The sequence below is a fragment of the Rhinopithecus bieti genome, unplaced genomic scaffold (genome assembly GCF_001698545.2).
Source record: "Rhinopithecus bieti isolate Rb0 unplaced genomic scaffold, ASM169854v2 scaffold_10015, whole genome shotgun sequence".
NCBI lineage: Eukaryota > Metazoa > Chordata > Mammalia > Primates > Cercopithecidae > Rhinopithecus > Rhinopithecus bieti.
Genome location: NW_016806417.1, coordinates 1473514 through 1499239, shown reverse-complemented (window position 1 = coordinate 1499239; position 25726 = coordinate 1473514). Strand labels below are relative to the sequence as shown.

The window sequence follows — 25726 nt, the reverse complement described above, 5'->3', positions numbered from 1 at the left end:
GCTTCCCCTGTTGGTCTTCAGCTGTGCGCTGTCCCCAGAGGTGGAGACTACAGAGACAGGCAGGCTTCCTTGAGCTGCTGTGAGCTCCACCCAGTTCGAGCTTCCCAGCGGCTTTGTTTACCTACTTAAGCCTCAGCAATGGTGGGCGCCCCTCCCCCAGCCTCGCTGCTGCCATTTCAGTTAGATCACAGACTGCTGTGCTAGCAATGAGGGAGGCTCCATGGCGGTGGGACCCTCCCGGCCAGGTATGGGTATAATCTCCTGGTGTGCCCGTTTGCTTAAAGCACAGTATTGGGGTGGGAATTACCCGATTTTCCAGGTGTTGTGTGTCTCAGTTCCCCTGGCTAGGAAAAGGGATTCCCTTCCCCCTTGCGCTTCCCAGGTGAGGCGATGCCTTGCCCTGCTTCAGCTCTCGCTGGTCCGGCTGCAGCAGCTTACCAGCACCGATTGTCCAGCACTCCCCAGTGAGATAACCCCAGTACCTCAGTTGAAAATGCAGAAATCACCGGTCTTCTGTGTCGCTCGCGCTGGGAATTGGAGACTGGAGCTGTTCCTATTCGGCCATCTTGCTCCGCCTCTAGCTAGTAGTTTTATCGATCTTATTTATTCCTTCAAATAGTCAACTCCTGGAATCACTGATCTTTTGTATGTTTTTTGTGTCACGATTTTATTTAGTTAAGCTCTGATTTTGGTTATTTCTTGTCTTCTGTTAGCTTTGTAGTTGGTTGGCTCTTGTTTTATTAGTTTCTCCAGGTGTGATGTTAGGTTGTTAATTTGAGATCTTTCTAACTTTTTGATGTGGGTATTTAGTGCTATAAACTTTCCTCTTAACACTGCTTTAGCTGTGTCCCAGAGGTTCTGATATGTCATATCCTTGTTCTGGTTAGTTTCAAAGAATTTTTTGATTTCTACCTTAATTTCATTGTTGCCCAAAAGTTATTCAGGAGAAGGTTGTTTAATTTCCATGTAATTGTATGGTTTTGGGTGATCTTCTTAGTATTGATTTCTATTTTTATCGTGCTGTGGTTCAAGAGTGTAGTTGGTATGATTTTGGTTTTTTTGAATTTGCTGGGAATTGTTTTAGGCTGATTGTGTGGGTCGATTTTAGAGTATGTGCCATGTGTAGATGAGAAGAATGTATATTCTGTTGTTTTTGGGTGGAGAGTTCTGTAGATGACTGTTAGGTCCATTTGGTCAAGTGTTGAGTTCAAGTCCTGAATATCCTTGTTATTTTCCTGCCCTGATGACCTGTCTATAATGTCAGTCAGGTGTTGAAGGCTCCCATTGTTAGTGTGTGGTTATCTAAGTGTCTTTATAGGTCTCAAGAACTTGTTTTATAAATCTGGGTGCCCTGTGTTTGGCACATCTGCATATATTAATATTTAGAATATTTAATTCTTCTTATAGAAGAGAACACTTTACCATCATGTAATACCCTTCTTTATCATTTTTGATAGTTGTTGGTTTAAATTCTGTTTTGTCTGAAATTAGAAATAGCAAGCCCTGATTTTTTTGTTTGTTTGTTTTCTGTTTGCTTCATAGATTTTATTCTCTATCCCTTTACTTTGAGCCCGTAGATGTCATTGCATGTGAGATGGGTCTCTTGAAGACAACATACTGTTGAGTCTTGCTTTTTTATCTAACTTGCCACTCTGTGCCTTTTAATTGAGGGCAGTTAGCCCATTTACATTCAAGATTAATATTGATATGTATGGATTTTTTTTCTATTATTGGAAAAGACCTAGGAGTAAAGTGATGGAAAGGGAGATGCCCATTTACAACAACAAAGAGTATACCACCAGTGACATTGAAAAATAAATCCAGTTTTACATCAGTTATCACTATATACAAAGAAAACAGCAACATAAAATTAATTACCATGATAGATAAAATAGAACAGTAATCCTAGAAGAAAACTGCTAAATAAGAAAACAGAAGAAGTTTTTTTTTTTAATCCTCTGCTTAATATGCTTGGAGAAGTTCAAGAAGGTTTTGTGTCTATAAAATAAGAACATTGAGCTATGAAAAGGAACAATCATAGAATATAAAAGAGCTCTTGGAAATTAAGCATCTTTTCCTAAAATTAAACATTTTAAAGAATTGAAAGATAAAGTTAAATATATATCCTATAACATGAAAATAAAGAATAAAAAGACAGAAAAGTTAAGCAGAGAGAATCATCCAAGGAAGTACAATATATTACTACTGTCATAACAAGCTTCAGAAATAGACATTATCATGTGTGTATCTTATTGATAGAAATAAATGAATGCAAATCCATGTCAAAAGAAGTTCTTCATGTACTTGTTTTAAATTTGAATGGGTTCTTCTCTCCTCTATGTAGAATATGGGTCTTAGGATCACAGATTCACTCCTTTGATAGTTTCATGGCTTATGAAACATGTTGACAAAATTAAAATCATGTTAATCTTAACCATTATCAAGACCAAAACACAGTTGGGGTACAGACCAGGAGGTCTCATAGGAAGGATATCACAAGGAGTTCATAGGAAGGATATCGCAAGGAGTGATCATATCTGATTTTGATGCTGAGAAACTTGTGCCTGCCTCCACTCTCCTACTCTGGGCATAGGCACTTAAACACTTACTTCCCTCCCAAAAATAATCCGGTAATTTCCATCAAATATTTGCCTGGATTGTTCCTCACTTCAGTCAAATTTCTGTTCAAATATTGTCTCCTAAAAGAGGCTTGCCCTGATTCTCTGAACAAAAAAGACCTCTCCTACACTTTAACTCTCTGTGTGTTTAGCCAGCTTGCCATTTTGACATTGCTTATAAATGCCTGGCAGTATGGCATATCTTTTCTATCTTCCCCACAGGAATGTATTCTTCATGAGGCTCAGGAGCTTTTTCGTTTGCCTCAGTATTCCCAGTGCTTGGCACATGGTAAATGGTCAATAAATGCTATTATTGACCATTTCAGGGACTCTATTCAGGGATACCATAAAGGGAAATTCTATAGTATTTTTATTTTGGGGAGCTTCTTTTCCATTTTCCACTCCTGTCCTTAGCTCCTTCCCTGCTGGGGTTGTTGTGAGAACCAGAATGGCTGGCAAGGGTAGCAAAATGCAGACAGAAGGGCTGGGGGCAGAGGAGAATGTTCCATTTGTGGCGGTGGAACGGTGTTAGCCCTGAATGCTATTCTTATGGAAATTTTTACCCTTATCCCTGCAACACGTTCTAACCACATGGCTGTCTCAATTGCCAGAGTTCAAGCCCTTGGGAGTGGAAGTCTTTGTAGCTAGGAGAAAAAATTATAGAATTTGGATCATATGTTATTTGTTCAGCTTCAGTTACAAATGACTTAGCAAAACAAAGTTTAAAGTTCCCAACTGAGCATTTAAAATAAAAATAGAATTTTGCAGAGAGCATAACACCTTTCATTGCAAGAAGGAATAAGCAAGCAATGAGCCTTTTCTGGAAAATGGTATGACGGAACAATCCAAGGTGACTGGAAATTTTAGTGGGAAACTACAAAATTCTAGCTACTGATGACCTCCTTGCTTTTGCAGTGCTGAGAGATGGTCAGCAAAGTATATGCTTAGCTACAAATAATTCTTAAATTCTGATGTGTCTAAGGAGTTGAGTGGGAGGGAGTTGCTTCATAGTGGCTATTTTAACTCCATACATTGAAAGTTTATTTCCTTGAACTTTTGTAAGTTAAAGGAAAGCCTCATTTTTCCACCACTTTGCTCACTTTATTGTTGGCCACAAATGAGCAATTGTAAGAGTCAGCACTAATGAAAATAATAAGAGTGACCTAAATCATATATTTGGGAGAGACCACAATTAGACCTATCAGCCATCTGATATGGAAGGTTATAAAGCCATAACAAGAGGTCTAAGATTCTATTCCTTCTATTTTCAACCCTGCTGCACCATTGCACATGCCATCCCTACTCCTGGGAATGCTCTTTCTCCCAATCTGGTGAATTAATCTCATGTGATATCTACTCAGTTGTCATTTCCATTGTGCAGCCTTCCTTGACCATTTTTTCCCCCAAGTAGCGTTAGTTACCTTCTCCTCTAAGTCCCCACAGCACTTCTTTTTCATGCCTCTATTATAGACCTAATCACACACTGTAAATAAGAGTTTGTTTGTACCCTTTACTCAATTATTAAGTCGCCCAGGGTAGGGGCCAACACCCTGTTTATTCTTATGGTCTCTAGTGTTTAGCACAGTAGCTGGCCCAGAAAGTGAATAGGTGAGTGATGTCAGTCATCCATAATGTACTTTGATCAACTATCACTCCAATTTTATAACCAAATTCTCACATGGCACACTGCCAATCTCAGCCTGAGGCTGCCCCTTTGCCCATGAATGAAGTCCTTGCAGGAGAGGTCTTCCTCTGCAAGTCTCTGGAATGAAATTGCATGGGGCATCCCAGGTGGCAGAAGTCACCCTGATTCCTATTGGAATGATGGATCATTGCTATTAGGTACATTGCTATGTGCTTCCTCCCATTTTGGTGACTTCTTAGCAGACCCTAAGGGTTTACTATTCAACCTGCTCCAGATTCAAAGCTGTGGTTGACAGGAAGCTTGAGTCTACTTCTTGGTGTTCTCTGCCTATCTTTGATGACACACCTATTCTGCTGAGATCAACCAACAGCAGCATGGAGCAGCTCATCCTGCTCCTTGAAATAAATTTCCCTGTTGTTTTGAGTCTCTGCCTTTTCAAAAGAGTGACCAGATGTCTTTGAGTGCCTCAGGCAGGCTTGGCACCAGAAGACTCTGCCATTGATCCCAGTGTAACTCCATCAGGATGCTGGGCCAAGATGCTGGATCAGGCTCTCCTACCTGCCCTGAGTTTAGGGACTTTTCCAACACAGGCTGAGTTCTTGGACATATGTCTAGGGCTTAGTAAATCTGCACTTGTTAATTTATCAACAGGCCCTTAAACAAACTAACAAAACCTCTCTAAGATCATCTTATCATACAGTGGAGATAGAATTAGGTCAAGTTCATTATTTCAGAACCTGGCATCATGCTTTCACCAAGTCGGTGGAGAACATATTCATGCTGAGCTGGTGTTGAGCCTGGGAGCGAGGAGCTGAGGCACCCTCCCCAGAGTGACAACAATTAATCACGTTCATTCCTGTTAAAATTAATGGGTGTACCCTTGGAAGACCCAACTGTCAACCAGCCAAGTCAGTGTACTGGTACCTCAGTTGCAAATGTGGCTTCTGATTCTTGGTTTCTTAATCTGAAAAAATGTGAGAAATTACTAGTTCACTGGAGGTATTCTTAAAAATACAGTTATTGCTCCTATGTGCTGTGTTTTAGGATCATCAAGCCCCATGGATAGATGATGGAGTTCAAATGGTACAAAACAGAGCAACAGGAGCCCTGACTTCCAGGCTGCTGCTACCAACATCTAGCAGTGTGGCTTTGTGATAGCTGCTTTTCTGGGCCTCACTCATCTTGTAGAAGGTGAGAATTCTTTCCACCTCTAGTAACTCAAGCACAAGAGAGATCACCAGGAGCACCAGGGATTCTGATTTTCTGCCTGCACATGTAAGCTGCCCCTCAACAAACAAGCTCCTGGGAGTACCATTTCCACAGACTAGAATCCAATGGTGTCCCTGAAATTGTGAGACAAAAACGTATATCAAAGCCTGATTATTTTTCCCTTGAAAAGAGATGTCTATTTTAAACTTCATAGCTAAAATTAAATGGGTAATGATGTATAAATCAAGAAGCAAAGCATCATTTTGTAAAAAGAAACCTGAATACTACATACCCCATAGCAAATAATGTTCAGGGAAACATAGCTACCTCAAATATAATAGCATATATATGTGCTTCTCCCCATGGTACCAGCGGTTTTCTTCTTTCTCAAGATCCTCCAGTGTTCAGAGCTATCTTTGTTTCCTTTCCCTGGTCTTTTCTATCCAATCTGCTGTTGATCCTTATGTGTTGTTACTGTCTTCATTTCTGATATCAGCCTTTGTCATTTCTTCCTTATTCTTTCTTCAAGTTTTCACTATTGTAATATAGAACAACTACGGTATCTTTTGTTTTTTCTACTTTTAGTATCTTTCCTTTCCAAGCCATATCACATGCTACTGCCAGATAAATCTTCACAAAGCACAGCTCTGACTAAGCCCAAGCCCAGATCTTACATTGGCCCTCACTGCCTACCAGCAGTGGTTAATACTGCGGGCTGCTCAGACAGACTCTTTGGGGTAGGATCTTGACTCTACAGCTTGTTAACTGTGCTCTTGCATAAGTTGCACCCCTTCTGCAAGCCTCCCTTTCTTCTTCTGTAAAGTATAATTAATTTTTTTTTTTTGTGACAGAGTCTCACTCTATTGCCCAGGTTGGAGTGCAGTGGTGCGGTATCAGCTCACTGCAACCTCTGCCTCCTGAGTTCAAGCGATTCTCCTACCTCAGCCTCCAGAGTAGCTGGGGTTACCCGCACCCGCCACCATGCCCAGTTAATTTTTGTATTTTTAGTACAGACAGGGTTTCACCATGTTGGCCAAACTGGAATCAAACTGCTGACCTCAGGAGATCCACCCGTCTTGGCCTCCCAAAGTGCTGGGATTACAGGCATGAGCCATGGTGCGGGGCCTGGAATTAATTATTGATCCAACATTCGAGAGTGGTTATAGAGTTTAAATGAGGAAATATATGCTTTAAATATAGTAATTGTCACAGGCTGCTAGCTGCTTTTTTTTTTTTTTTTTTTTTTTTTTTTTTTAACCATTGGTATGTGGCTCTTCAGAATCAGGCCTCAATATTTCTGCCCAAACGTGTGTCACTAACTCCCTTTATGTCACCTATGGGGGTCTGGATTGTTCACTTTTCCTTACAGTATACTCACGTATTCCTACCTCTGTACTTGAAGACATATAGGACTTTACACCTGATTCCTTACCCATGGTTAGATCAGTCATTCAAAAAAAAAAAAAGATGGAAAATTTCATATATATGCCAAAAATACAGAGAAGAGTGAACGTTTATGTACCCATCACCCAGCTACTGCAGTGAACCAGTACATAGCCAATACTGTTTCAACTTCACCCCTAAATGGATTATTTTGAACCAGATCCCAGATATTATGCCATTTCATCTACAAATACTTCAGTAAGTAATTCCAAAAGGTAAGGACTCATTTAAAAAAACAATCACAATGCCATTACCACTTCTAAAAAATAAAGTCGTTTTGAATATCAAGGATCTAGTCAATGTTTAAATTTCCACAACTGTCTCGTAAATGTCTGTTAAATATTTTTTATAGTTGATTTATTCAAATCAGGATTCAAAGTCCACTTGTTTTATTTGGTTGCTATGTCTCTTCAAACTATTTTAATCTATACATTCCTGCTCCCTCTTTTCTTTCTTGTAATTTATTTCTTAAAGAAACTGGATCCTTTGTCCTGTAGAGTTTCCCTACAGTCTGCTTTTTGCTGATTGCGTGCCATGGCATGGTTTAGTATGTTCTTCTGTCTTTTGTATTACTCATAAATTGGTAGTTAGGTCTACAGGCTTGATCAGACTCAGGCTTAAAATTTTTGAAGGGAATCCTTCATAGGCAATGTCAAGAAATATTTTTTAATCATTGAGTCCTGGGCATGGTTCTCGATGTGCGGGGGGCATGAGTCACCTCGCCCACCACAGGTTGCATACTCTTCCTCAGCATCTACTGCAGTGATGTTTTCTTGAGAATAAGTTTTTGCCTGGCATCAGCACTTTGTAGGTGTGAGTCTTCCTTTCCTCTTAGTGATGGTTACATTTAGGTGTCTACTTGACTGGATTAAGGGATACTCAGATAGCTGGTAAAGCGTTATTTCTGGGTGTGCCTGTGTGGGTGTCTCCGGAAGAGAGAGTTAGTGGACTGAGTGAGGAAGACCCACCTTTGGCCAATGTGGGTGGGCTCCATCCAGTTGGCTGGAGACATAGATAGAACAAAAATGCAGAGGAAAGATGAATTATTTCTCTCTTTTTCTGGAGCTGGAACATCATTCTTTACCTGCCCTTGGACATCAGAACTCCAGGTTCTGCAGCTTCTGGATTCTGGGACTGGTTGTCCCCCAGGTTCTCAGGCCTTTAGCCTTGGACTGAGAGTTACACCACCTACTTCCCTGAGTCTGAGGTCTTTGGACTTGCACTGAGGATGCTACCAGCTTCCCTGGTTCTCCAGCTTGCAGATAGCCTACTGTGGGACTTCTCAGCCCACTTCCCCATCCCAGCATGAGCTGATCCCCCTAAGAAATACACTCTCATCATCTCTCTCTCTTTCATTATATATATATATATGTGTGTGTGTGTGTGTGTATGTATACATATGTGTATGTATATCCATCTTCTTGGTTCTTCTCTCTGGAGATCCCTGACTAATATACTCTCTATGTGGAAATCAACTTTATAAACATCTTTTTCTCCATCACCCTGAACCTGCCTAGCAAGGTTTTAATAATAAACAACAGTAAGAACTATGCTAAATAACTAGTTACCTTTTTGATTGCTTAGCCTGTGCCAGTCACTGTGCTAAGACTTTGGCATACATTATCTCATATCATTTCACAAGAACTTTATGACAAAGGTATTTTACTATTCTCGTTCCAGAGATGAGAACACTGAAGTCAATAATTTAAGGACTTCACTCAAAGAACTTGTAAGTGATGTCCCGAATCACTGGGACTGATGTTTAGAGTTGGGTCCTTACCTATTACAGTGATGCAGCCCTATGGAAAACACCATTCCCTTTCCTACCTCTATGAGAAACCCTTAATTTTTCCTTGTAAACTGGGGTGCTGAGTTACCTAGGTGTTAGCAGAGCTTTTCCATTAATGGGTGAAGGTATTGAAAGTATAAATTCAGTTTTGAAAAATGCCTTGAGAGCTGCAGCTTAAAAGAGACTGCAGTATAGTAGTCAAGAGAGGAGGCAGTCGGGCGCGGTGGCTCACGCCTGTAATCCCAGCACTTTGGGAGGCTGAGGCAGGCGGGTCACGAGGTCAGGAGATTGAGACCATCCTGGCTAACATGGTGAAACCCTGTCTCTACTAAAAATACAAAAACAATTAGCCAGGTGTGGTGGCTGGTGCCTGTAGTCCCAGCTACTCTGCCTCTACAGAGGCAGGAGAATGATGTGAACCCAGGAGATGGAGCTTGCAGTTAGCCTAGATCGTGCCACTGCATTCCAGCCTGGGCGACAGAGCAAGACTCCGTCTCAAAAAAAAAAAAAAAAAAAAAAAGAGGAGGCTATGAGTGTGACCGTTTGGAGTAGAATCCTAACTGCAACCTGCCAACTGTGTGACCTTGGGCAAGTTACTTAGCCTCTCTGTGCCTTAGTTGCCTCATAATAAAATATGCATAATAAATAAAAGCGCTTAGAACAATGCCTAACACATACTAATCACTCAGTAAATGTTACCTGCTACTGCTGCTATCTTCTTGCCATCACTATTCAAAGTATTTAAACAATTACCAGAAAGAAACAGATAGCTTTAAAATAACATTTTCTATCTCATGCTGCAAAAGGCCACGCCCCACTTCCTTTAACCATTTACTTCATTTCATTTCTTTTCCTCATAAGAAAAATGAAAAGTACAGAGTTTTCTCCCCACCTGCTCCCCCACCACACACATTTTAATTAAGGTATCTTTTGAGAAGGAATACTTTAATCCAAACTGATCACTCTGATACTCGAAGAGACACATTTGGAGGCTACTTGGCGAGGGGGAATTAAAGACAGAGAAGCTGAATAAATAGCAAGCAAAATGTTAATGTTTTGGCTTTGTGGTGTCTGCATCTGAGAGCACTCCACGCAGATTTTCTTGGCCGGCTCCAGCTGGAAGCCTCCCGTGGCTCCTTTTGTGTGCCTGGCTGCGAATTGCCGCTCTGCCCCTAGAGGTCAGTCTGACCCAGGGATTGTCCCGAATCCGCGCAGCTCTGGACCCGAGAGGAGAGGCTCAGGGAGAGGACAATGAGGCTGCTAAGCGCCAAGCTTGGCCTGGGAGAGAACCTGGAGCTGCGCGAGCACGGTGGCCTCGGTGCGCCCCCCGTCCCCCGGCTGTCCCCGCCGCGCTGGGCGGCCCCGCCCCAAGTTCTCTCTACTTTCTCAACGCGGGTTTGACAACGTCAGAAAAGGTCGGGATTTTTCTTCAACGTTATATGATTGGGGTTAGCTTGACTTTGTGATGGTAAAAAGAAAAGAAAAGATGAATGTAAATGGCTTAGTGGTATTTTCTAATGAACTATGATTTTTGCTTGTGCTACATTCAACTGACTGCAACCAGGAGCCAGATGGCCTGAGACCTGTGAGGCCTTTTCCATCAAGAAACCAGATTTCGTTTCACAAGAAACTGAGGCCCAGGGAAGAAAAACAACCAAAACTCTGTTGAAGTCACTTGAAAAAAAGTCTCAACTCAGGATTATTTCCACTATACATAATCTTATTATTTAAAATATGATGAATGATTATTGGTTTTAAAGGCCTTGAATTGACGTAAGAAGCAGTTAGGTATTTAGATGGCAAACTAGCATAGCTGGTTGAATTCAGAGGCAGGTTGTGTTCAGATGGGGGAGGAGGGAAACCAAGAGTTACCCCTGTTTGTGAGGTCCTAGGCAGATTGCTTTACCACTCTGTGCCTCAGTTTACTCATCTGTAAGATGGGGGTAAATCGCAAGGCTTTATTTCAGGAAAAAAGCTAGAGAATAATTCAGTGAGCACTCAATGAATGTTGGTGGCCGATGTTTATTATTATGAGTAGAAACATTGCAAGGGAAGTCTTGAACACAGAGGGAGGGGTGGGAATGTACTTTCTCATCTTGGGGAACTCAACATTACTCCTTCAGTTTTTTCCCTGCATGACTTTCAAAGTCATCTTCTTTAAATATCTTTCATGGCCAACCCCCTTCACCCTCTCACCCCCCATACAAAAATTCAATGTCCTATTAAAGCAGAGGGAATGTCACTTGAGAATTGGGTAGTGGAATTGGGATTGAGGTGATAAGGACTAGCATGGCAAGTGTTGGAGGGGAAAAGTCTGCCCCAAGAGACATTTCCAGGGAAGAATTCATTCTCAGGGTTTGGCAACTTCCTCAAGTTTAAATTCTGAAGGAACAGGACCTTCCCTGGGACTTTGCCTGTGTTCTTTCTTGCCCTGTGGTCAGGTTAGGTGTGTATTGTTCACACTCAGATTATCCAATCTCAGCTTCCTAGAGAACAGAGATTCCATCCCACAGCTGGCTTCTTGTGCAGGAGTGTGTATGAAATGCTTCCCTTTGGTGCAGATTGCTGGACAAGGTGCTCACTGCAATCTCCTCCTTACAAACCATCTCAGGTACCTTTATTTTTGTCCAGACACCCTGTACGAGATAAATAGGGAGAAAGCTGATCCAATTGCTGACCACTGTCTTTGGGCTTTTCTGTCTTCTTTCCATTGATTTTGCTGTGTTTGTAGTTTTTCAAGATCTTGCCACACATTTTCCTCTCATTGATATGTATTCTACCCTTTGGAGAAGGGCTGATGTCTAATCTTCCTTTAACCTGGCAGGTCTTGAGATATTTAAAGACAGCTACCAAAACTCCTCTAATTCTTCTCTTTTTTTTGCTTGTCTTTAACCATTCCTCACGGGACATGATTTTTTAGAGTCATCATTACCTTCTCCCATTTATAGATGTCTCTCGTCACCTCCTAGATATTGGTACTCAGAAGTAAACCCAATGCTGTGGCTAGAATCAATTTTTCTCACAGCTCTAGTTTATCTTCTGCTTTCTTCGGAAGGCTACACTGTCATTAATACCTTCCAGGACTATATTAGTGCCTCTGATGGTAGTATTTTGCTCTTGAATCATGGAGCTTATAGCTAAACAAACTCCAAAGTCTTTCTACATCAGCGGCCATTGAATCATATTACTGCCCATCTTGTCCTTGATTAGCTGGTTGTCTGAATCCAAAACCTGGGTTCTATACTTAATTCAACAATAGCAACTGGTACATTTTGTAGACTATTAGTCTCTTGGGCCAGACTATGAATTCCTTGAGGCCAGATACTCTGCCTCTCAGCTCTCTATTTCTAGTGCCCACCACAGTGCCTGACATTTTATAGGTGGTTTACAAACACGGAATAAAAGCATGGCCTATTGAAAGTCTTTGAATCCTAATTTTCTTATTCATAATTATTCACAATATTATCCATAATATATAAATGTTACATGTAAGTATGTTCAAGTGTTCTTCTCTCCTCATCACAAATTAGTAATATTTTGATTAAGACAGAGACATATAGGACCTAACTAGACACCATCCTTCATAAAATTCAAGAAAAATAACGGCAGTAATCAACATTGACCTGACCATGGTTCATCAATATATCACACATTAACTTTATTTTCCTAATATCTAGATTAAATTTTTGGATCTTGACCATAAAGATTTCAGGAAATTTTGTTGAATGCTGTGTTAAAATCAAGAGGCATGATAGCCATGGCACTCCTGAGATTCAAGTGCAATAGCCAAGCATAGGAAATGAGGTCAGTGCATCACAACTTGAGTTTTAGTGATTTTCTGCTTCCGCACGCAAATTGCTCAATCTTTCAGTGTTACTACTGCCTAGTGGAGAAATGTGGATAAAAGTGTACCATATTATTGGGTTGTTGTGTCAGTAGCACAAGATAATTCAGACGAAGCATGTAGTATAATGCCTGACACATGGTGTATGCTTAAAAACACGAACTACTATTATTATTACTTTTATTTGGCCAGCTATGGAGCCACTCAGTTGGATTCATATCCAAAATTGTGCATTCATCCCCTCAAGCCTGTTTTGATGTTTTAAATTAGTTTAGCCAGTTTAGTGTCCTTTAGCCAACAACTGTGGTTGGCTCAATGTTTATCATATCAACCTTTTTTGTTTACTTGTTTGTTTTGTTTCTTTGCCTGGAAGAGACAAAGACCTGAGTGTGTTTCTTGTGAGCAGATGCATGTGTTTGTTTAAGCCAGTGGCACAGGGCTGGGAAGAGAATGAGGTGGAGTGGCCAACAGAGAACCTTGTAAATACAGGTCAGGCCAATGCAAAGAAAGTTTGTTGGCTAAATCATCTGTGTGTCAGTGATTTGTGAAAACTGAATGCAGGGAGTTTTCTTCAACTATCAACAAGGTAGTTTAAGCATCAGGCAAAATGTCCAGCATTTTGATTGCAGTTGTATAAATTAATAAACTCTGAAATTCAGTATCAACTGAGGTGGTGGTCACTTGCCTCTGTGTGGTTTGACCTTTAGAGTTTTATCGTGCGAATTGTTCTGCTGCTTCAGTTGAGTGTGTGTATTGATATCCTCATCTGTCACAGGGGATAGTTCTAGGTAATTGTTACCATGCACTGGTCTATTCCATTCCATTACCAGATTTTTCTAAATTGGTTTTATAGTTTGGATATTCTTATGAATTAGATGTTATTATCCTGACTTTCCATAGAGATTAAGGACTTTGTCCAGGCTTGCACAGCTGGTAAGCGACAAAGCAAGCTCTCTTTGACTCCAACATTCTTGGTTTTAACCACTATGTTATGTTAGCTTCTTTGTGACCTGCTTTTGTCTTTTAGACAATCTCAGTTGTTTTTTCAACTCATATCAGTGAGCTTTGGGAATTCTTTATGGAAGTAGAAGTAGCTTGTATTTATTATTAAAATGAACTAAAGGGTCATATAACATTTTGTTTTAATCTCTGGGGGAAGTAGATTTGTAAACAGCCATTAACTACTTTCTTTGAGTTTTGAAGTTGAACCCTCAGTTCTTCAATTCATAATTGACTCATTAATAATTTAGTTCATTCAACAAATATTAATGAAACACTTAACCACGTGCCTGCCACTGTTTGAAGTACTCAGGAACTATGCCAGACTCAAAGGCTCTCTATAGAATTTGGATATTATTGTAATCTGAGTACTCACTTTTCAGAAAGCTTCAGTTCTAACTATCATTGTGATTTTTTAAGTTCCCACTAGATTGGAATATTCTTTATTCCTCAATATAGTTTATAGATATGTACACTTAGTCCTGAATCCTGGCCTCTCCTCACCTCTTATGACCACTTAGCCCTAGATATGCATCCTTCAAGGGCCCAGGGCCTACCTTCTGCTTGAAACCTTCCCGGACCACAGGGCCACAGATTGTTCTTTCTCCTCTAACTCCAGCAAGTGTTTACTGTCTGTGATATCCTTTTGTCCCATAAGAGCACGACTGTTGGATTCTCATATTTCAAGGGTTCTTAACCTGGGGTGGGCCCAGAATCACCTACAGAGTTTTTTTTGAAATTCACGTGCTTGATCTTTATCTTACCACATATTTTCAGATTTGACATCTCTAGGACTAGAGCCCAAGTGTGTGTTATTTAAAACTACTCCCCAAGTGATTCTGAAGTTTACAAGCAGGTTCAGAAAACATAGCTTACATCGTTGTCATGTATGGTCACTTCCCCTTTACATAGTCTATACCAGGGGCTCCCAACCTTTTTGGCACCAAGAATTAGTTTTGTGAAAGACAAAACTTTTCCATGCACTGGAGCAAGGTCAGGGGGATGGTTTCAGGATGATTCAAGCACATTACATTTACTGTGCACTGTGCTTCTATTATTATTACATTGTAATATATAATGAAATAATTATACTACTCACCATAATGTAGAATCAGTGGGACCCTGAGCTTGTTTTCCTACAACAAGAGGGTCCCATCTAGGGTTCGTGGGAGACAGTGACAGATCATCAGGCATTAGATTTTCATAAGGAGCATGCAACCTAGACCCCTCCCATTGAGAATCTAATGCTATCACTAATCTGACAGGAGGCCAAGCTCAGGTGGTAATGTGAGTGATGGGTAGTGGCTGTACATACAGATAAAACTTTCCTTGCTCTCCTTCCACTCACTTCCTGCTGTGCAGCCTGGTTCCTAACAGGCTACAGACTGGTACTGGGGTTGGGGACCCCTGGTCTATACAATTCTGTAAAGCAGATTCTACCCCTTCAACTAGGCTTCAGCACCTAAAAACACTGGGATTAAAATTCTTCGAATTTTCCTAATTGCCTAGCACAATCCTGAGCACAAATACTCCAGAGTTAGTCACTGAAAGAATTAGTTAAAGGGATTGATCCTTTTTACTCTTTCCTCACAATGCACTCAGAAAATTTCAGGAATGAATTATGTCATCCAATACCTAAGGCTGGTACCCTGGAGGCAAACTCCCTGGCCTTTTCTGTGTGGTAGAGATAAAAATGGTTTGCTTAAGTTCTGGCTTTCTTCCTTCCAGAAGGATAGATTTGAAGTTGTTTGGCCACGTGACTTGCTTTGGTTAGAGCTGTGAGTAGTTGACATGATGAAGGTGTCTCCAGGCTGTAGAATGTAATTGCTGGTGCAATACCCCACAGGCTGTCTTCTGCTGCCTTGATAATGAGCAAAGCCACTGATAAGGAGGCTCCAGCACACTGGGTCCTTGAGTGAGGACACAGGAAGCAGATGCTCCTGCTGACCTGTCTGGGACATACAGCCTGAGTAAGAAATAACGTTTGTGGTTACAGGCCCCAGAAATTTGGGGAATATTTGTTACCACATCTGAATCTGTTCTGACTGACACAGCATGGATTAAGTCCATATTAAATTATTTGTCATATGCATTATTAAGTTTTGCAACTTTAAAATGTTGAGCATAAAAGTTGAACTATTTTGAAAAGGAACAGTGGAAACAAAATTCGAAACTGAGGCCTAGAGTAGAAAGTTAATGAATTTGGGACTTGTGTTTATAGGGCCACTAAGGTGATATTTTTGTCATATATGTACTGTTTTCTTACTAAATTCACCAGCTGGGTGTGGTAGCTCACATCCATAATCTCAGCACTTTGGGAGGCTGAGAAAGGAGGATCACTTGAGCCCAGGCGTTTGAGTCCAACCTGGCTAACACGGTGAAACTCTGCCTCTACCAAAAATACAAAAAATTAGCCGGGCATGGTGGTGCATACCTGTGGTCCCAGCTACTTGGGAGGCTGAGGTGGGAGGATCACTTGAAGCCAGGAAGTTGAGGCTGAGGTGAGTCATGTTCATACCACTGTACTCCAGTATGGGTGACAGAGCAAGACTCTGTCTCAAGAAAAATAAAATATTAAATAAATAAATACTAAATTCACCCCTCTTCTCATTCAGCTGATAACATAATGAAGAACTGTTTGTTTAAAGGAATAACTATCATCTTCAGTTTTCTACTATGGAGAATTGAAAACTGAACAAAAGGCAGTCATCCAAGGAGATTTAGTTATGTTGGCCACACCCTGAATTTGTCATTTGGGATAAATTCCATTGAGATGGTGGCTGGCAGGGATGCCTCCTCTCCAGGGTTGTGATGCTTACTGTTGAACTACTCTGCTGCACACGGCCACCCACAATTCATAATTGCTTGTGTGTCTTTAGCCTTCGCCAACAAGGAGTATTATCTTTCTCTAGGGGTTTGAGAGTTTGGTATATGAAAAACTATCTCCTGTCTTATTTTGCATTTCTTTAGTGGTTGGTGAAGTCGACCAATATTACATGTGCTTTTTGACTCATTTCTTCTTTTGTGAATTACCCTTTACGTCTTTAACCAGGGAGATCTTGAAGAGGTGGATGTCTCTCTGATGTCAGGACACAAGGATCCTTAGCCCCTCTGCTTGCCTGGGGGCTTCCTGACCATCCTCAGCTGCTTCAGCCAGTGTCTTGGCACAGAGGTTGGCAGGAGGGCCCCCAGCGCAGTTACCACCCCGACCCCTGCCTCCCAGCCTGGACTCCTGATGCCTCCTTTTACTCCCTAAGTGCCAGGGTCTGATCCTGGTTCTTGAATGCCAAGGAAGGGCAGAGAGGGTGTGAGAATAGAGGACATTGTCAGAACCCAGAGAATTTCACTTTTAAGACTGTGCCTATCTTTTCCCTTCCTTCTTCTAGCCTATCCTGCCTCCTTTTCCTAGCTTCCCTGGTGTGGAGGGTTGGAAGGTTGGGTGGGCTCCAGCAGGTGCCGCAGGAGCAGTTGATACTCCAACTCCTTGCTTCCCCTGGGAGCTGCCAGCAGCTTGTTCTACGTCACATGCCACTCCTCAGGGGGCTCAGGCTCACTCACAACCCCTCCAATCTTGCCAAAGGTCACATCCAAGGAAGCTGTGGTTCCCCCTTTTCTCCATCCCCACCTTGGCTCAGGCTACTCTCTCCTTTTCAAAATTCCTTTCTGTTCTTTTACTACATTGATGTCTGCATGATCTTATATTCTCATCATCTTACCTACCCCACCACCCAGGGCCATATCATCAATGAGGCAGACTGAGACCGTTGACTCAGCCGATTAGCTCCTTGATCACCTGACTGATTTGTTGATCAGGAGTACCTGCTATCCATGGAAGGATAGATTGAGGTCAGATTCTGAGAGGCCTTGAATGCTGGGCCAAGGAGTTTAGATGGAATTGCGTGGCCCATAAAATAGTGCAAGTGAGTGGGTTACGAGCAGAGGTGTACCATATTTTTGAGGGAGAGTAGGGAGAGACCCAAAGAGGAGTGTCCAGTTAGGTGAGGACTTTGCTTCCTGTGGGACGACAATGAAGAGGATGGTGCTTTGTCTTGGGACCCACCAAGATGGTGTCACTATAGGGGGGCCCTTTTGAATACACAGTGAGTGCCACTGCTCATCAGTCCTCTTACCCTGGGGAAACTTAATAAACTTTCTTGCAAGAGGGACATAAAATGATGAGGTTGTTTTTTTCCTCATGGGTGCTGGAATGTGGGCGGGGGGGGGGTGTGTTTTACCCTGTTATGACCCTCATCTTGGTAATCAGCACAAGGTCCATGGCCTCTGTGGCAAGAGCAGTGACAATGTTTTCACACCCCAAGGGCACACAAAAGTCAGCCATCTCCCTGCTGCCAGGTCAGGAGTGAGGGCACAGAGCAGTGGAAGTCCAGGGACTCCTCAGAAATGGACTTAGGCACAAAGATCATTTAGACCGCCCCCAGGTCCCTGGTCACCTTCTGCTTTCCCCACACATCAGGGGAGATTCTGGCAAGAAGTAGCACATCCACACTGGGAAATTTGAAGAGGTTTCGTATAGGACCATTTACAAAGGTAGAGCAGGGATAGGAAAACTTGAAGGGGTGCTGTAGTTGCCAGGAGAAATTCTATCACCCTATCTGTTTTGCTCTTTCTCCCATCTGGAAAATGCACACACACACCTGAGTAACTCACTTTCTTCTTGAATTCCAAAAAACTTTTATGATTGTACATATAATCTTCTCCTAGAGTGCTCAGAAGGGCTCTGCGTGTAATTGTGTGGAGAGGGTCCCCCTGCAGGAGCCAGGACTTTCAGGAGCCGCACGCCACAGTGACCCCACAGCAGTGCGGGGAGCTAGGGGCATAAACACCATGACCTCATTCTTCTGTGCTCTGAGCTGTTGCTGATGCTCCCTGTTGGCCAAACCAAACTGGCAAACAGAGGAAAAGGGAGCCCGCTGAGGGAGTCCATCTTGTTAGCTCCTAGGCCAGGGCAGAGGGCAGAGGGTAGAGTGTGGGTTGCAGGGAAAGTGGAAGATACACTCCTCTCCCCACTGTAGGGGAAGAAAAAGTCTTCCTCTCCCATCTTAGATTTAGTGACTGGGGACCTGTGAATTAAACTGACAAAAGACAGGTTAGCAAGAGAGAAGAACAGATTTAATTATGTAAGTGCGGAATTCACAAAAAATGCTACCCAAGGGTTCGATTCCCGGTCAGGGAAGCCTTCCTTCTAGGCCGGACGCGGTGGCTCAAGCCTGTAATCCCAGCACTTTGGGAGGCCGAGACGGGCGGATCACGAGGTCAGGAGATCGAGACCGTCCTGGCTAACACAGTGAAACCCCGTCTCTACTAAAAAATACAAAAAACTAGCCAGGCGAGGTGGCGGGCTCCTGTAGTCCCAGCTGCTCGGGAGGCTGAGGCAGGAGAATGGCGTAAACCCGGGAGGCGGGGCTTGCAGTGAGCTGAGATCCGGCCACTGCACTCCAGCCTGGGCGACAGAGCGAGACTACATCTCAAAAAAAAAAAAAAAAAAAAAAAAAATGTGGGGCTTATATAGCATCTGAAAGGAAAGGGAGGGGAGAAAGGATATTTATGGGAGAAAATGACTTTTGGAAAGATAAATAGGCACTTAGGAGGGTAGATGGGAGATGTAGTTTTGTGATAGGGGCTCATGTCTGATGAGGAGAGTCAATCTTCCCTGTTTGCAAGAAACTCCTGGGAGGGGTTTATGCCAACTGTGTTCTTTTGAGTTCTTTTGGGAGGCTCTGCTTTTAGGCAGATAAAGGATTTCAGAAACTCAAATACCTTCTGCTTAAAATAATTTTTATACCCCAGTGATATATTCCGGACCACTTCACCACCAAAGGTAGCAAGACCTGTGGGGGGCTGTGGGAGACCAAAGGTTCCCAATTTTTGAGCCACCACGTTTGATGGACCAGAGAATCAAGGCTACTGTGGGGCTGCGCAGGCTTCTGGGAAGAGAGCTGGTGTGATGGGGCCTCAGGTCTCCCCTCACAGAGAGCAACCTCTGTCACCAGGTAGCCCTGCTTCTGGGATATCTTGTCCTGATCAATCTTAGGCTGCTCTAAGGCATGGCTATGGGGCATTGTGCCATGTTGCCCCTTAGTCTAGGGAATCTGACACTTGGCCTCTCACTTCCTAGAAAGCCAGCATCCTATTTATCTCGCAACTTTAGGAAATTGTACTGCTTCTAGGTCAGGTTCTGGCTGGAGTAAAGAATGCCAGGCTACAGGGTCAAGAATTCCAGGCTACAGGGTCAAGTGACATCTTTTTCCTCAGTGTTTAAGGAACATGCAGAGCCCTCCTGAGCACTTGTGGAGAAGATTCTATGTACAATCATCAAAGTTTTTTGGAATTCAAGAAGAAAATGAGTTACTCAGGTGTGTGCGTGCATTTTCCAGATGGGAGAAAGAGCGAAACAGATAAGGTGATAGAATTTCCATTGTTAGATGCCTCTTGTTTGTCTGTGAACTACGCATGAAGGAGCTATCCTGAGCCACGAATACTGAAAACACTTGAGTGCTTTTCCACGTGTGAAAACCTTACCCTTTGAAAAATCCAAGGCCCACCCTGGGCCACACATGTCGAATCTGAGCTCAGCTGTTAGGCAGCTCCTCACCTGCTCCAACAGCGAAAGCAAAAGTGGTTCGGCGCAGACATTGTTTAAAATGGCTGCGTTAAAAATACCATCTCGGCTTCACAGATTTCTGGAGCTGTGAGGAGCATCCTCATTTATGTGCTCTGATGAAGGTGAGTCTGGGAGGAATGCACAAGCCGGTTAAAAGTGGTTCTCTAATTGGATTATGCAACAGCTTTTGAATCTTGATGCTTTAAATTTTTAAAGAGCCAGCAACCTCTCTCAGCTCAAACTCCTTGTGGCTCTGAGCAAGGCTTCAGGGCATTGAAGGGGAACAGGCTGACATCTCAGTCAGGTGTGCTTCAGGACTGTTATGGAAAGAGAAGGAGATCCGTGTATGGAGAGGACTTTGCTAAGGGGTGAGGAGGAAAGAAACTGCTGCCGTGTGGGAGGGAGGCATGCATGGACTCCAGAAGACCTGACTTGTGGGGTCCCTGTCCAGTTAAGGAAGTTAAACATAATTTTGGTTTAGGTTTGCTTCAGGAGTCATATAATCTTTGGCACTCACTAATGCCGACTGTGACCCTTGCATAGCCAACTCCCAGAGAACCTAAGTCAAAATCAAATACTTGGCCTTTCTTTTCAGAATGCTTTCATTTGGTGACCCCAGGCAACCATTTTGCAAAGGATCCTCTTACCTCCTGTTAACTGCAGCCAGCTTTGCTACATGCCAGCTTACCAGGTGGTTCCTTCAATTTGTTCAACGCAAGGTCTGGTTGGCCAGGTCAGGTTCCATTCCAGTGGCCCCAGGACTGGAACTTGTCCAGGACTCACAGACCTTCCAATGAGAGGGATCAGGGCTGTTGACCCAGTGGCATTATTCTCCAGCTGGGCTTTGAGATAGAGTCAGAACTGTCAGTGTTTCTGCAGTGCCTGCCTCCAGAGGTTTTGGGGCTTGGGGCTGAGGTATAGGAAAGAAGACAGGGTTAAGAAAGATGACCAATGTGGTGGTCCTATGCAAAGATAACGTCTACTATTTACTTCTGAGGAGTGGAACAGTTGGCAAATCACCTAGAAGTTAGCGGAAAGGATTGTGAAGACAGGAGAAAGAGGAAAAATACTCAGCATGTGTTGATTATGAATTTTAATTACTGAGTTATCTGTTCAGTCAACAGGCTGGGAAAGAAATGTGGGCAGGAAGAGCTCTATGAATGTTACAGATGATACAATTCTGCTTTTAGGAAATGCACAATTAAACTGTGTCTATACAACCCAAAGTAAAAGCAGATGTATCCGTCACCAGACTATTTTGATTAATGGGGAAATTTGGAGCTTAAATTATCTGGTTCCGCCAGCTATGTTGATCAAATGAACTGGATCATTGCCAGATCTCCATTTCTCTCAGTAGGGTGTAGACACAACTTTGGGTGAGGCAGTTTCAGGGACAGGATTCATCATATGAGGCAGCAGAATCTATGTGGGAGGGAAAGGCACTACAAAGCCAGTGATAACAAAATCCTTACATTTGGATAACCCGTATCGAGAGGCTTTGGACTTAGGTTTACTTCCAAATCACATAATTGACTCAGCAGGCTACATGACCTCTGGTGTGGAACTGCACTCTTCCTGCTCTTTCTGCGAGTTGGTTATCCAATTAGAGAAGCAGTCCTCATGCTGCTGGTTTGCATTGAGGGGACTGAGTGACTGGAAAGAAGTAGAAGAGTTGATAGAAGGGTATTTTTTGGTATTTACCCTCTGATACCCAGGGAGGAGCTCTTTCTGATCACACATTCAGAGAGGAGACCAGTGCTGTGAAGACAAGCCACCTCTGCCATCTTACTGACTTGTCCAAAATTATCTCTTGATATGACAGAACATACCACCTGCCCTCCAAAGTTTTCACTGAGCCACTCTGTTTTCCTTTGCTTGTCTAAAACATGTTTGCTGTTTGTTTATAGATACAGTCATTTGCAAATTATGGAGTCAGTGTAGCTCTTGCATTCAGGGCTTTTTCTAGAGTACACATTTTAAATATCACCACTCTCTGAGGCAAGAAGATGATATGGGTCATGGAGGATGCTGTTTCACCAAAAAATGCCTTTTGAAATAAGGCCCGCTGGAATATGGATCCTTTACTGTTAACTGATGCGTTGAATGGTTTTGGATGTCTTTTATTGAAAAATAAGGGAGGCAAATTTAAAAAATAAACAGGAATAATGACACTGGGAATCATTAAATGATAATGGGTGATTAAGAAGTGGCTGGAACAACTCAAAGGTCCCTCAATGGATGAATGGATTAATAAATTGTGGTATATACATAAAATGGAATATTATGCAGCTATAAAAAGGAATGAAGTACTGAAACAAGGTACAGCGTAGATGAACCTTGAAGACATGCTAAGTGAAAGAAGCCAGACATAAAAAGTTACCTATTATGTAATTCCACTTACACAAAATATCCAGAATAGGTACATTCATAAAGACAAAGCAGATTGGTGGTTAAGTGCTGGGGAGAGGAGCAGAAATGGGAAGTGACTGCTGAATAGGTAATTGGGTTTTCTTTTGGGATGATGAAAATGTTTTGGAACTAGGTAGAAGGGGTGGTTGCACAACTTTAAGTGTGCTAAATGCCACTGAATTGCACACTGTAAAGTGGGTTAATTTTATGTTCTGTAAATTGTGCCTAAAAATAAAGGGGCAAGAAAGCAAACATGTTTGAGTCGTGGTACTCCCACACTCATTCTCTTTTCCTTCCATTTTCTTTCTTCTCCCTGCCTTCCCTCCCTCCTCCCTCCCTTCCTTTCTTCCTTCCTTCCTTACCTCCCTTCCCTCCCTCCCTCCCTCTTTTTTTCTTTCCTTCTCTCTCTTTCTCTCTCTCTCTCTCTCTCCCTTCCCCCCACCCCCCATGCAGTGATGCGATCTTGGCTCACTGCAACCTCTGCCTTCCGATTTCAAGCGATTCTCCTGCCTCAGCCTCCTGAGTAGCTGGGATTACAGGCTCACGCCACCACACTCGGCTAATTTTTGTATTTTTAGTAGAGACGGGGTTTCACCATGTTGGCCAGGATTGTCTGAAACTTCTGACCTTGTGATCCACCTGCCTCGGCCTCCCAATCATTCTCTTTTCTTAATGAAGAGGCACCGAGTTTAGGACCACTTTGGAAATGTTCCCTGTAGCCAAACAACGTCAGTGCCCTAAATGACCTTGGAGACCATTTCCTCTGATCTTCTCATTTTGCAGATGAGAAGTAATTAGGGAGAGGTCCCTTGCTTGATTCTAAGATCAGTGCTTAATCCAGGAAATTGCACTGTGTCCTGAGAGTAGGAGATGTAGCATTCTGAGACACCTACTCAAAGTGAGCAGAACATATCCAATAACTTCTTTTTTGCTCTGTTTTTGACAAATGTGCTAATGATTGTAATATAGTAATAATAATAGCAAAAATAAGAAAAAAAAAAACACGAGTAGATGAGATGCGTCATTTCACCTACTGCCATTCCTCAATGTGTAGATATTGCAAAACATCATAGATTTATATAAGTTTATCAATCAAAATATTATAAAAATATAATAAACTGATGATAATATCAGTTTATTGTGGTCTTATTATAGTGCCAGATACTGAGTGAAAGAAGCACATTTTATGCAATACCTCATTTAATTTCCCCCCATCCCTATGAGGTCAATGAGAAAACTGATGTCCACAAAGGTGAAATAAATTTCCTTCAGAGCTTAGAAGAGTTAGGGCTGGAACTGACCATTGCCAGCAGCTACAGTACTCTTAATTAAAACATCCAATACATGGTTTCTAGACCTTTAGATTTCACAAACTAGTAAAATTTCCAGAAACCAACATAAGGTGGCCACATTTTATTTTGCCAAGTATAAACACTGAGTAACAAGCAAATAATAAAAATGACAAACCTATTTCCTAGTATCATTATGTTATCAAATAAAACATATTTTCATGCCAAAAAGTAGAAGGACCTAATCTCAGAATAGAGAACAGCCTTGTAAAGTGGATCCATTTTGTTTTATAAAAAATTCTTTAGTCATTTTGCTGCCCAGGAAGATGTCACAGTGGATACTCAGAGTTGGTCTTTGCTGTTGGCTGTTTGGGTACTTAGCACTGCAGGTCACCAAATCAATATTGGTGTGGAAAAGTCCATCTTATGCCCACTTGTGGGCTCCATTTCCACCACCATGACCACTTTGTACATGGAACTATTGAACAAGCATTGTGGTAGCTGGAGAAAGAAGCTGTGTGGTGTCCACCAGACAGGTCACGTTGTCCACCAGATTACTGAGATTGTCTTCCTCAGTGAATGTCCTATAGTAGAAATCAATGTGAGTCTCAAGTATCTTCATACTTTGTGCTCATTCCTAGAAGTTACCTGCTTACCTTTCTTTCAGACCTCCTTGTCACCTTTTTTCTGATCTTGTTCTTTCCAAACACTTGACCTTCTAACCAACCCTTTGGGCATTAATTGTGCATCAGTATAGATTTATACATGAGGTCATCTTTTCTTGCTCATGAAGTGGACGCCTAGATGTATTTCCCAAAATATGAATCACTGGGAGGGTATTTCTTCCCCACTGTCTTTCAGGGGCACACCTAAATAGGCTGTAATACAATCAGCTTTCACTTTTGTCTGGTGCCAGTAGACTGGAAAACTCACCAGTAGCCCAGCCCACACTTTCTGTTCCCCCACTAACTAGTAATAGAGAGCTCTCCAAGATGTCATGGTTGGGGCTGGGAAAGAGGGAATGCAGTAGGAGAAGCAGGTGCCAGGGGAAGCTGAGCCACCTGTCTATGTTGTTCACTTGTCCCTTCTAGGCTTGCTTAGGTCAAATCTTATGCATACCAGTTCCATTTGACAATGAGATGCTGCTGTACATATCCAATTTTATAATGTGGTCAATCAAACAACACCCAGTTCATGATAGGCAGCCACTTGCTGTTCCATGGTCAGGTGTTTCGTCCTTACTAGGCTTAGTAGCAAATCAAACCTGGATCAGCCTTTTTAATGGACAATTTTGGTTGGCAGAAGTTGGCTCAGCCATACTGTGAATCCCAAGGGAAGTGTTCTGTGCTTCTCCTACTGTGGCTAGCCGGAGCCTCCATTCAGCATCTCTGTCTGCAACAGACACTTCCAATTCCAATTCAGTTGGATATGACTGGTGGCTAGGCAGTTTGGATGGTGTTCTGGCTCTGCTGCAGAGCCTTTTTAGATCAAAACTGGCAGCCTCACAGGTGACCCAGAACTTGGGTCAGAGCAGCACGCTTACATTCCTAGAATTCAAAGAGAACCCCCAAACCTTACTCCTCTTTGTGGAAAGTGAGTCAAGGTAAAATATTTGTCTCATACTTTTGAAGCGATGATATGCTGCCATTCTCCCAGACCACTGACACCTGGAACTCTCATTACTCTCTGTTTTCCAGATCCATCTAGCACAATATCAATGATGAACTGGACCAGTGTCATATTCTGCATTATATCAAGGCAATCAAGATCATCCTGGACTGTATTATGACAGAGGGCCAGGGAGTGAACAGAGCCCTTATAATATATGCAGTTTTCCCTTGCACATGAAGGCAACCTGT

At 42.4% G+C, this 25726-nt stretch overlaps 1 long non-coding RNA gene across 1 annotated transcript; it reads left to right on the top strand.

Annotated features, from left to right (window-relative positions):
• Positions 1-204: 204 nt before the first annotated feature.
• Positions 205-25726, top strand: LOC108532389 (uncharacterized). The gene is made up of 3 exons (XR_001886431.1): positions 205-245; positions 5308-5454; positions 25565-25726. It is a non-coding gene; the product is annotated as an uncharacterized LOC108532389 (long non-coding RNA).